Genomic DNA, 12,162 nt, shown 5'->3' on the forward strand with positions numbered 1-12,162 from the left:
GGTAGGTCCCGGTGGGGGGGCAGCGGGAGAAACCTACATCCCCATGCCCAGCCAGAGTTCCAGGGTGATTGGTGGTAGGTCCCGGTGGGGGGGCAGCGGGAGCAACCTGCATCCCTATGCCCAGCCAGAGTTCCAGGGTGATTGCAGGTAGGTCCCGGTGGGGTGGAAGGGGGTCAGCGGGAGCAAACCGCATCCCCATGCCCAGCCAGAGTTCCAGGGTGATTGCAGGTAGGTCCCGGTGGGGTGGAAGGGGGGGCAGCGGGACCAACCTGTGTCCCTATGCCCAGACAGAGTTCCAGGGTGATTGGTGGTAGGTCCCGGTGGGGGGGGCAGCGGGAGAAACCTACATCCCCATGCCCAGCCAGAGTTCCAGGGTGATTGGTGGTAGGTCCCGGTGGGGGGGCAGCGGGAGCAACCTGCATCCCTATGCCCAGCCAGAGCTCCAGGGTGATTGGTGGTAGGTCCCGGTGGGGGGCAGCGGGAGCAACCTGCATCCTCATGCCCAGCCAGAGTTCCAGGGTGATTGGTGGTAGGTCCCGGTGGGGGGGCAGCGGGAGCAACCTACATCCCTATGCCCAGCCAGAGTTCCAGGGTGATTGGTGGTAGGTCCCGGTGGGGTGGAAGGGGAGCAGCGGGAGCAACCTGCATCTCCATGCCCAGACAGAGTTCCAGGGTGATTGCAGGTAGGTCCCGGTGGGGGGGCAGCGGGAGCAACTTGCATCCCCATGCCCATCCAGAGTTCCAGGATGATTGCAGGTATGTCCCGGTGGGGTGGAAGGGGGGCAGCGGGAGCAACCTGCATCCCCATGCCCAGCCAGAGTTCCAGGGTGACTGGTGGTAGGTCCCGGTGGGGTGGAAGGGGGGGCAGCGGGACCAACCTGTGTCCCTATGCCCAGCCAGAGTTCCAGAGTGATTGCAGGTAGGTCCCGGTGGGGTGGAAGGGGGTCAGCGGGAGCAAACCGCATCCCCATGCCCAGCCAGAGTTCCAGGGTGATTGCAGGTAGGTCCAGGTGGGGTGGAAGGGGGGGCAGCGGGACCAACCTGTGTCCCTATGCCCAGCCAGAGTTCCAGAGTGATTGCAGGTAGGTCCCGGTGGGGTGGAAGGGGGTCAGCGGGAGCAACTTGCATCCCCATGCCCAGCCAGAGTTCCAGGGTGATATCAGGTAGGTCCCGGTGGGGTGGAAGGGGGTCAGCGGGAGCAAACCGCATCCCCATGCCCAGCCAGAGTTCCAGGGTGATTGCAGGTAGGTCCCGGTGGGGTGGAAGGGGGGGCAGCGGGACCAACCTGTGTCCCTATGCCCAGCCAGAGTTCCAGAGTGATTGCAGGTAGGTCCCGGTGGGGTGGAAGGGGGTCAGCGGGAGCAACTTGCATCCCCATGCCCAGCCAGAGTTCCAGGGTGATATCAGGTAGGTCCCGTGGGGTGGAAGGGGGTCAGCGGGAGCAAACCGCATCCCCATGCCCAGCCAGAGTTCCAGGGTGATTGCAGGTAGGTCCCGGTGGGGTGGAAGGGGGGGCAGCGGGACCAACCTGTGTCCCTATGCCCAGCCAGAGTTCCAGAGTGATTGCAGGTAGGTCCCGGTGGGGTGGAAGGGGGGGCAGCGGGACCAACCTGTGTCCCTATGCCCAGCCAGAGTACCAGAGTGATTGCAGGTAGGTCCCGGTGGGGTGGAAGGGGGTCAGCGGGAGCAACTTGCATCCCCATGCCCAGCCAGAGTTCCAGGGTGATTGCAGGTAGGTCCCGGTGGGGTGGAAGGGGGGGCAGCGGGACCAACCTGTGTCCCTATGCCCAGCCAGAGTTCCAGAGTGATTGCAGGTAGGTCCCGGTGGGGTGGAAGGGGGTCAGCGGGAGCAACTTGCATCCCCATGCCCAGCCAGAGAACCAGGGTGATTGCTGGTAGGTCCCGGTGGGGTGGAAGGGGGGGCAGCGGGACCAACCTGTGTCCCTATGCCCAGCCAGAGTTCCAGAGTGATTGCAGGTAGGTCCCGGTGGGGTGGAAGGGGGTCAGCGGGAGCAAACCGCATCCCCATGCCCAGCCAGAGTTCCAGGGTGATTGCAGGTAGGTCCCGGTGGGGTGGAAGGGGGGGCAGCGGGACCAACCTGTGTCCCTATGCCCAGCCAGAGTTCCAGAGTGATTGCAGGTAGGTCCCGGTGGGGTGGAAGGGGGTCAGCGGGAGCAACTTGCATCCCCATGCCCAGCCAGAGTTCCAGGGTGATTGCAGGTAGGTCCCGGTGGGGTGGAAGGGGGTCAGCGGGAGCAAACCGCATCCCCATGCCCAGCCAGAGTTCCAGGGTGATTGCAGGTAGGTCCCGGTGGGGTGGAAGGGGGTCAGCGGGAGCAACTTGCATCCCCATGCCCAGCCAGAGAACCAGGGTGATTGCTGGTAGGTAAGGAGATCCATTTGGTGACCAAACAGCAGTGAAAATAAAAAGGCCCAAATGTCAAAGAATGACACTTTTAATACTGAAAGTGAAACATTTAAAATCAAGTTAAAGTGGGGTATGTTCAGAAATGTCAGAGACGGTAATGAGCAGCAGAGGCAGGCCGGGGCAGAGTTCCAGGGCCAGGGGTGTGACGGCAGGCAGCGTAGGCCGGGGCAGAGTTCCAGGGCGGTGGGGAGAGGACTAGGCCTCAAATCCAAGGAGATCCATTTGGTGACTAAACAGCAGTGACAATAAAAAGGCCCAAATGCCAAAGAATGACACTTTTAATACTGAAAGTGAAACATTTAAAATCAAGTTAAAGTGGGGTATGTTCAGAAATGTCAGAGACGGTAATGAGCAGCAGAGGCAGGCCGGGGCAGAGTTCCAGGGCCAGGGGTGTGACGGCAGGCAGCGTAGGCCGGGGCAGAGTTCCAGGGCGGTGGGGAGAGGACTAGGCCTCAATCCAAGGAGATCCATTTGGTGACCAAGCAGCAGTGAAAATAAAAAGGCCCAAATGTCAAAGAATGACATTTCTGCTACTGAAAGTGAAACATTTGAAAGTGAAACATTTAAAATCAAGTTAAAGTGGGGTATGTTCAAAAATGTCAGAGGCGGTGGTGAACAGCAAGGGCAGGCCGGGGCAGAGTTCCAGGGCCAGGGGTGTGACGGCAGGCAGCGTAGGCCGGGGCAGAGTTCCAGGGCGGTGGGGAGAGGACTAGGCCTCAATCCAAGGAGATCCATTTGGTGACCAAGCAGCAGTGACAATAAAAAGGCCCAAATGTCAAAGAATGACATTTCTGCTACTGAAAGGGAAACATTTGAAAGTGAAACATTTAAAATCAAGTTAAAGTGGGGTATGTTCAAAAATGTCAGAGGCGGTGGTGAACAGCAAGGGCAGGCCGGGGCAGAGTTCCAGGGCCAGGGGTGTGACGGCAGGCAGCGTAGGCCGGGGCAGAGTTCCAGGGCGGTGGGCAGAGGACTAGGCCTCAATCCAAGGAGATCCATTTGGTGACCAAGCAGCAGTGAAAATAAAAAGGCCCAAATGTCAAAGAATGACATTTCTGCTACTGAAAGTGAAACATTTGAAAGTGAAACATTTAAAATCAAGTTAAAGTGGGGTATGTTCAAAAATGTCAGAGACGGTAATGAGCAGCAGAGGCAGGCCGGGGCAGAGTTCCAGGGCCAGGGGTGTGACGGCAGGCAGCGTAGGCCGGGGCAGAGTTCCAGGGCGGTGGGGAGAGGACTAGGCCTCAAATCCAAGGAGATCCATTTGGTGACTAAACAGCAGTGACAATAAAAAGGCCCAAATGCCAAAGAATGACACTTTTAATACTGAAAGTGAAACATTTAAAATCAAGTTAAAGTGGGGTATGTTCAGAAATGTCAGAGACGGTAATGAGCAGCAGAGGCAGGCCGGGGCAGAGTTCCAGGGCCAGGGGTGTGACGGCAGGCATCGTAGGCCGGGGCAGAGTTCCAGGGCGGTGGGGAGAGGACTAGGCCTCAATCCAAGGAGATCCATTTGGTGACCAAGCAGCAGTGAAAATAAAAAGGCCCAAATGTCAAAGAATGACATTTCTGCTACTGAAAGTGAAACATTTGAAAGTGAAACATTTAAAATCAAGTTAAAGTGGGGTATGTTCAAAAATGTCAGAGGCGGTGGTGAACAGCAAGGGCAGGCCGGGGCAGAGTTCCAGGGCCAGGGGTGTGACGGCAGGCAGCGTAGGCCGGGGCAGAGTTCCAGGGCGGTGGGGAGAGGACTAGGCCTCAATCCAAGGAGATCCATTTGGTGACCAAGCAGCAGTGACAATAAAAAGGCCCAAATGTCAAAGAATGACATTTCTGCTACTGAAAGGGAAACATTTGAAAGTGAAACATTTAAAATCAAGTTAAAGTGGGGTATGTTCAAAAATGTCAGAGGCGGTGGTGAACAGCAAGGGCAGGCCGGGGCAGAGTTCCAGGGCCAGGGGTGTGACGGCAGGCAGCGTAGGCCGGGGCAGAGTTCCAGGGCGGTGGGGAGAGGACTAGGCCTCAATCCAAGGAGATCCATTTGGTGACCAAGCAGCAGTGAAAATAAAAAGGCCCAAATGTCAAAGAATGACATTTCTGCTACTGAAAGTGAAACATTTGAAAGTGAAACATTTAAAATCAAGTTAAAGTGGGGTATGTTCAAAAATGTCAGAGGCGGTGGTGAACAGCAAGGGCAGGCCGGGGCAGAGTTCCAGGGCCAGGGGTGTGACGGCAGGCAGCGTAGGCCGGGGCAGAGTTCCAGGGCGGTGGGGAGAGGACTAGGCCTCAATCCAAGGAGATCCATTTGGTGACCAAGCAGCAGTGACAATAAAAAGGCCCAAATGTCAAAGAATGACATTTCTGCTACTGAAAGGGAAACATTTGAAAGTGAAACATTTAAAATCAAGTTAAAGTGGGGTATGTTCACAAATGTCAGAGGCGGTAGTGAACAGCAGAGGCAGACCGTGGCACAGTTCCAGGGCCAGAGTGTGACACTGTCCGCCGATAGATAACCCTTTGCACATTATCGTCATCATCATTATCAGCAGCAGTTGCTGTCAGCCAGCTCCAGAGTGTATGAGCGGGGTGTGCTGCCCATTGCAGCCCGGGGCAGAGGAGCCGTATGCAAGCTGTGCATGCCCGGTGGCAACAGTGTATGAGCTCCACAGCGCCAGCGGGGGGGGGGGGGGGGTCCCACTATGTCCCAAGCCGCCTGACATGTACTTCCGGTCGGCTAGGAGGTGGCATGTCACCTGGGCTGTCAGCCAGCCCCAGAGTGTATGAGCGGCGTGTGCCTGCACCCGTGGGGGGGATACAGGAGCCATGGGGAAGCTGTGCAAGACCGGGGGCAGCCGTGTAGGTGCTCTGCAGTGCCCGCTGTGGACTTCCAGGGCAAGAGCGGTAGGAGCGGCCAACTCATGCCGACCTCCTGGAACTCCCCGTCGGCCTCGCTCGCGGGTCGGTCCCGCTGATTTTTCTACCTTCATAATAAAAAAATCTTTTTTTTTTTATGGCATTTTCGGAAGCCTCAAGCCCACCTGGAGTTGCACGAGCAAGGCCACGTCGGCGTCTCCTTCCGAAAGCGGCCGGGAGCCAGTTCCGAGTATGAGCGGCGTGTGCCTGCCTTTTGCACCCGTGGGGGGATAGAGGGGCCCCTGGGGAGCTTGTACATGCCGGCAGCTTCCTTGTGGGAGCTCCACAGCGCCCGCGGCGAGTCCCGTTGTGTCCAGCCGGCTGACAAGCACTTCCGGTCCGCGAAGGATGCATGTCAGCGGCGGTGTGCCCGCTCCGGGTGTGAGCGGCGTGTGCCTGCCTATGGCATCCTGGGGGGGATAGAGGAGCCATGGGGAAGCCGTGCCAGCCCGGTTGCAGCCGTGTACGAGCTCCTCAGCGCCAGCGTCGGAGTTTGAGGGCTTTAGCGGTATGCACGGCCAACTCATGCCGACCTCCTGGAACTCCCCGTCGGCTTCGCTCGCGGGTCGGTCCCGCTGATTTTTCTACCTTCATAATAAAAAAATCTTTTTTTTTTTATGGCATTTTCGGAAGCCTCAAGCCCACCTGGAGTTGCACGAGCAAGGCCACGTCGGCGTCTCCTTCCGAAAGCGGCCGGGAGCCAGCTCCGAGTATGAGCGGTGTGTGCCTGCCTTTTGCACCCGTGGGGGAATAGAGGAGCCATGGGGAAGCTGTGCATGCCCAAGCTTCAAACTGTCACCATGTCAACAGACATGGTGACAGCGTCCCGATCGCAAAGCAGGATTCAAACAGGACCAATCAGAGTGGTCCCTGTGCCGGAAACGAGCTGTGATTGGTCAGTACTGACAGGCCAATCACAGCGCAGGAGCAGTGGTTTGCCGGCATCTCCGTCTCTGACAAGCTCTTTCCTGTCAGAGAGCTTGTGAGAGACGGAGACAGGAATAAATACAGTGCGTAAGTTCAAAAAAACCAGCGATCTGCCGCTTTTCTGCCCTTTTGTGCCCACTAACCTGTTTTTAGTTAGTTAGGTAGCACAAGTTTTTCAGTATGGCCAAAAGAGTCTTTTTAGCCGAGGAAGCATCTGCAATGCTGTGTTCCGACACGGACAGCGCAAGTGAAGGTGAGGAGCAGTTCGTGCTTCCATCTTCCTCTGCATCTAGTGACTCTGAATCTGCACCCCCCAGTCGGCGTAGAAGAGCCGTAGTTCCTGATCTGCCTGAGCTGACCTGGGAAGCTGCAGAGAATTATACCCCCCAGGTGCCTGAGTTTACAGCCCGCTCAGGCATTCAAATTGAAATGACGGGTTTCAGCCCCATTGATTATTTTAACCTTTTTTTTTCAGACTCCCTTTTAGCGTTAATGGTCCAGCAGACCAACATCTATGCGGAACAATTTATCGCCCAGAACCCTGACTCTTATTATGGGAGAAGCCAAAATTGGACCCCCACAAACCTAGTGGAATTGCGGAAGTTTTGGGGCATATTTTTAAGTTTTGGCCTAATAAAAAAGCCTAGGATTAGAGACTATTGGTCCCTTGATATTTTATATAACACCCCCATTTACCGCACAGTAATGCCAAGGAAGCGCTTCGAAGCCATCCTGAAATTCCTTCATTATAATGATAATAGCCAGTGCCCACCCCCACAGGCCCCAAATTTTGATAGGCTATATAAAATACGACCATTGATTGCCCACTACTCCCAAATTTTTTCCCACGTTTATACCCCCCAGCAAAATATTTCGGTAGATGAATCCCTAGTCAGCTTCAAGGGTAGACTGCACTTCAGGCAGTATCTACCCAATAAAAGAGCCCGGTACGGCATAAAGCTCTACAAGCTGTGCGAAAGTGCCACCGGTTACACCTACTCCTTTAGGGTCTATGAGGGAAAAGACTCCCATATAGATCCCCCAGAATGCCCCCCTTTCCTTGGAATTAGTGGAAAGATCGTATGGGATCTTATCCATCCTTTACTTGGGAAAGGCTATCATCTTTATCTGGACAACTTTTATAACAGTGTCCCCTTAGTAAAAGTTCTCTTGTCCAGATCCACCTTGGCATGCGGAACAATCCGCAAAAATAAGAAGGGCCTCCCCAAAACATTGCTGGGTCAGATCCTAAAATTAGGAGAGAGCAAAGCTTTCTGCTGCGACAATCTGCTCCTCCTAAAGTATAAGGATAAAAGGGACGTCCTTATACTGACCAGCATACACGACAGCAGATGCAGCCTAGTCCCTGTACGTGGATCCACTTCCCAAGTCCCAAAACCATATTGTGTACAGGAGTACAACAAGTATATGGGTGGCGTTGACCTGTCCGACCAGGTTATAAAACCATACAACGCCATGCGCAAGACCAGAGTATGGTATAAGAAGCTGTCTGTGCATCTTACACAGATGGCTTTATACAACGCCTTTGTCCTCTATAGATATGCCAGCAGTGGAGGTACGTTCCTGCAATTTCAGGAAAAGGTCATAAAGTCCCTGATGTTTGGTAACCAGGAAGGAGAGGGCAGTTCATCTGGCTCTTCCGTCAGTAGGATAATTCCCGGCCAGCATTTCCCCACAGAAATCCCCCCCACTGAAAAAAAAAAGAAGCCCCAAAAAAAATGCCGTGTGTGTGCCAAGCGAGGCATTCGTAAGGACACCACATACCATTGTGAGACATGTCCCACAAATCCCGGCCTGTGCATGAAACAATGTTTCAAAATTTATCATACCTCCTTGGATTTTTAATTTATTTATTCATTATTCACCTTTTCTGTCTCCCATACTGGCCATGACCAATTATTAATTTTTCTACTGACCAGCCCCATTTAAAATTTGATCATTTAAAAATTGTAAAAAAAACACCTAAAACAAAACTAAAAATTCTCACTATACCCCTAGATAATTTCCTCAATGGGTGTAGTTTCCGAAATGGGGTCACTTGTGGGGGGTTTCCACTGTTTTGTCCCCTCAGGGGCTTTGTAAATGTGACAAGGCCTCTCAAACCATTCCTGCTAAATGTGATCTCCCAAAGCCAAATGGCACTCCATCCCTTCTAAGCCCTGCCCTGTGTTCAAATATCCGTTTATTACCACATGTGGGGTATTGTTTTACTCGGGAGAAATTGCTTTACAAATTTTACGGTGCTTTTTCTCCTTCAGTCCTTGTGGAAATGAGAAAAAAATGGCTAAACCTAAATTTTCTTTGAATAAATGTTGATTTTAATTTTCACGGCCTACTTCCAATAAATTCTGTAAAAAACCTGTGCGGTCAAAATGCTCACCATACCCCTAGATAATTTCCTTGAGGTGTCTAGTTTCCCAGATGGGGTCACTTGTGGGGGTTTCCACTGTTTTGTCCCCTCAGGGGCTTTGTAAATGTGACAAGGCCTCTCAAACCATTCCTGCTAAATGTGATCTCCCAAAGCCAAATGGCACTCCATCCCTTCTAAGCCCTGCCCTGTGTTCAAATATCCGTTTATTACCACATGTGGGGTATTGTTTTACTCGGGAGAAATTGCTTTACAAATTTTACGGTGCTTTTTCTCCTTCAGTCCTTGTGGAAATGAGAAAAAAATGGCTAAACCTAAATTTTCTTTGAATAAATGTTGATTTTAATTTTCACGGCCTACTTCCAATAAATTCTGTAAAAAACCTGTGCGGTCAAAATGCTCACCATACCCCTAGATAATTTCCTTGAGGTGTCTAGTTTCCCAGATGGGGTCACTTTTGGGTGATTTGTACTGTTTTGTCACTGCAAGAGCCCTTCTAACAAAATAAGGCCCCAAAATCCACTAGGTGTTCCTTTGCTTCTGAGGCCTGTGCTTCATTCCAGTAGCACGCTACGACCACATGTGGGATATTTCCTAAAACTGCAGAAACTGGGCAACAAATATTGAGTTGAATTTCTCTGCTAAAACCTTCTGTGTAATAAAAAAATAGTATTAAAAATTTATTTCTGCCAATAAATATGAAATTTGTAAATTCCACCTCTACTTTGCTTTAATTCCTGTGAAATGTGTAAAGGGTTAAGACATTTTCTAAATGCTGTTTTGAATACTTTGAGGGGTGAAGTTTTTAAAATGGGGTGACTTTTTGGGGGTTTCTAATATATAAGGCCCTCAAAGCCACTTCACAACTGAACTGGCCCCTGTAAAAATGGCCTTTTGGCATTTTCTTGAAAATGTGAGAAATTGCTGCTAAAGTTGTAAGCCTTGTGATGTCATAGAAAAATAAAAGGATGTTCAAAAAACGATGCCAATCTAAAGTAGACATATGGGTGATGTTAATTAGCAACCATTTTGTGTGGTATAACTGCCTGTCTTACAAGCAGATACATTTAAATTGAGAAAAATGCTAATTTTTGCAATTTTTCTCTAATTTTCGGTGTTTTTCACAATTAAATATAGAACATATCGAGCAAATTTTGCTAGTAACTTAAAGTGCAATGTGTCACGAGAAAACAATCTCAGAATCGCTTGGATAGGTGAAAGCATTCCAGAGTTATTACCACATAAAGTGAACATGTCAGATTTGAAAAATGAGGCTCTGTCAGGAAGGTCAAAAGTGGCTAGGGCGGGAAGGGGTTAACCTAGTTCGGTCCCCACCGTTACAGTCGGATGTCAGCTGTAAGATACAGCTGAGATCCGGTGATGATGGCACCGACTCAGCTTCTGAGCCGGTGCCAAACATTGTACGGCATTTTGCGGGAAGTCAATGCTTTCCAGGACGTACATATACGTCCAATGGCGGGAAGGGGTTAAGCTTGCTATATCAATAGATTAAATAGGTCAGGTGAGGGGATATACATATTAAATGAATGACAAGCTCTCCTTTCCTTCCTCGCATGGTCCTTAGCACCCGTGAGAATGAAAGCATGGGTAGGAAACCAGCCAACTACCCTGCGCCAGTCTCACCGATATGTCGTCCAAGAGATTTCCCCGAGGAAGGAGATCGCCATTAGACAGATCAGAGGCACGACCCCCATAGGCACCTTGAGAATCCGAATCCCCGACAACTCATCAATTTATAGTAAACACACATTACAATATAAGTGTATTCCCCATGAGCAACTGTTCTTGAAACCATATAGTGGAATCAAAGCAAGATTTTATCTTCATTTGTACATTCCGCGGGAGGAGTGAAATAAAGGTTTCTCATGTATCGAAAAATTGTTTGACCTTTTGCTCTTTATGGAGAGATGTTTCCATCCAATCCATCTTCAACAGGTAAGAGAGTTTGTCAAGAAACATTTTGAAAGGTGGGGCCTGAGATCGTGAAGCCAGGTTTGCAGGATAGCCTTTACCCCTGCTGCTGCCACATAATGCAGTGGTCTGTGTGCCCCGGGGGAACAGTTGTGTGTATCAGGGTCTAGGTATCCAAAGATTGCCCATAACGCTGTATTGGGAACAAAATTTGTTAGGTGTTCAGAGGTGAATAATCGTATTCTGGACCAAAAAGTATGGATGTTTGGGCAGTACCATAGACAATGGTAGAGGTTAGCCTCTGGTGTATGACATTTGAAGCAGTGTGAGGTGTGGTAGATGCCAATTTTGTGCCCTATGTGTGGAGTTAGGTAAGACCTATGAGCAGTGGCGGATTAAGTAGACCATGGGCCCTGGGCTGTTATCCAAACTTGGGCCCCCCTCCCGCACCGCTGCCCTGCCGCGCCGTAACTATTTTTAACACTACCTTTTTGGGCAAGCATTAACAAATGGGTGTTACGATTCCCCTTGTCACAGGGCTGTGTCCCTACATACTGACAGTATCACACTGTGCAGGGATACATCCTCCTGACAAGGGGAATTGTCTATCAGTCCTGGACTGCAGAAAGACTTTTTGTGAAATACAAGGATTTCCTATAATAAACATGTCAGGAGAGGTGACAGATTCTCTATAAATCTAGGGACTCACAGGTGACGACGTCTCAGATTCTAGTAGTTTTTTTCCTTTTTTCTTCTCCATCCGGTCCAGAGCTCATGACGACTTCTCCCGACCATGACTCTTTTTTGCAGAATTTGCCACTCAGATGTCTTCGGCTCCTCACTTTTCCAACATTTCCACACCTATAAACGAAAATAAAGTTATCATGGTGCCACATACTGTGCCCCTAAATATAATAGCACCAAACACTGCGTGTCTGAATATAATACTACACACTGTAAAACACCACATACACACAGCCCACTGTACATAGTGCCATCCACAGCCACACAGCCCCTGTAGATATTACACACCCCCATAGATAGCGCCACATACAGCCCCCTGTAGATATCACACATCCCCTCGTAGAGAGCGTTACACACAGCCCCCTATAGATAGTGCCATACAGCCCCACTGTAGAGAGCGCCACACAGCCCTCCCCCTCTTGTAAATAGCACCAAAAAGCCCCCCCTATAAAGACCACCACACACATACCGCTGTGGATAGCGCTACACTGCCCACCCCTTGTATATAGTGCTACACAGCCCTCCCCTTTATATATAGTGTGACAGAGCACTCCTCCCTTTGTACATAGTGTCACACAGCGCTCCCCCTTGTATATAGTGTGACACAGCGCTCCCCCTTTGTATATAGTCACACAGCGCTCCCCCCTTTGTACATAGTGTCACACAGCGCTCCCTCCTTGTATATAGTGTCACACAGCGCTCCCCCTTTGTATATAGGGCCACACAGCGCTCCCCCTTGCATATAGGGCCACATAGCGCTCCCCCTTGTATATAGTGCACACAGCGCTCCCCCTTTGTATATTGTGCCTCACAGCACGCCCCCCTTGT

The sequence above is a fragment of the Rhinoderma darwinii genome, chromosome 3, assembly GCF_050947455.1.
Source record: "Rhinoderma darwinii isolate aRhiDar2 chromosome 3, aRhiDar2.hap1, whole genome shotgun sequence".
In the NCBI taxonomy this organism is placed as follows: domain Eukaryota; kingdom Metazoa; phylum Chordata; class Amphibia; order Anura; family Rhinodermatidae; genus Rhinoderma; species Rhinoderma darwinii.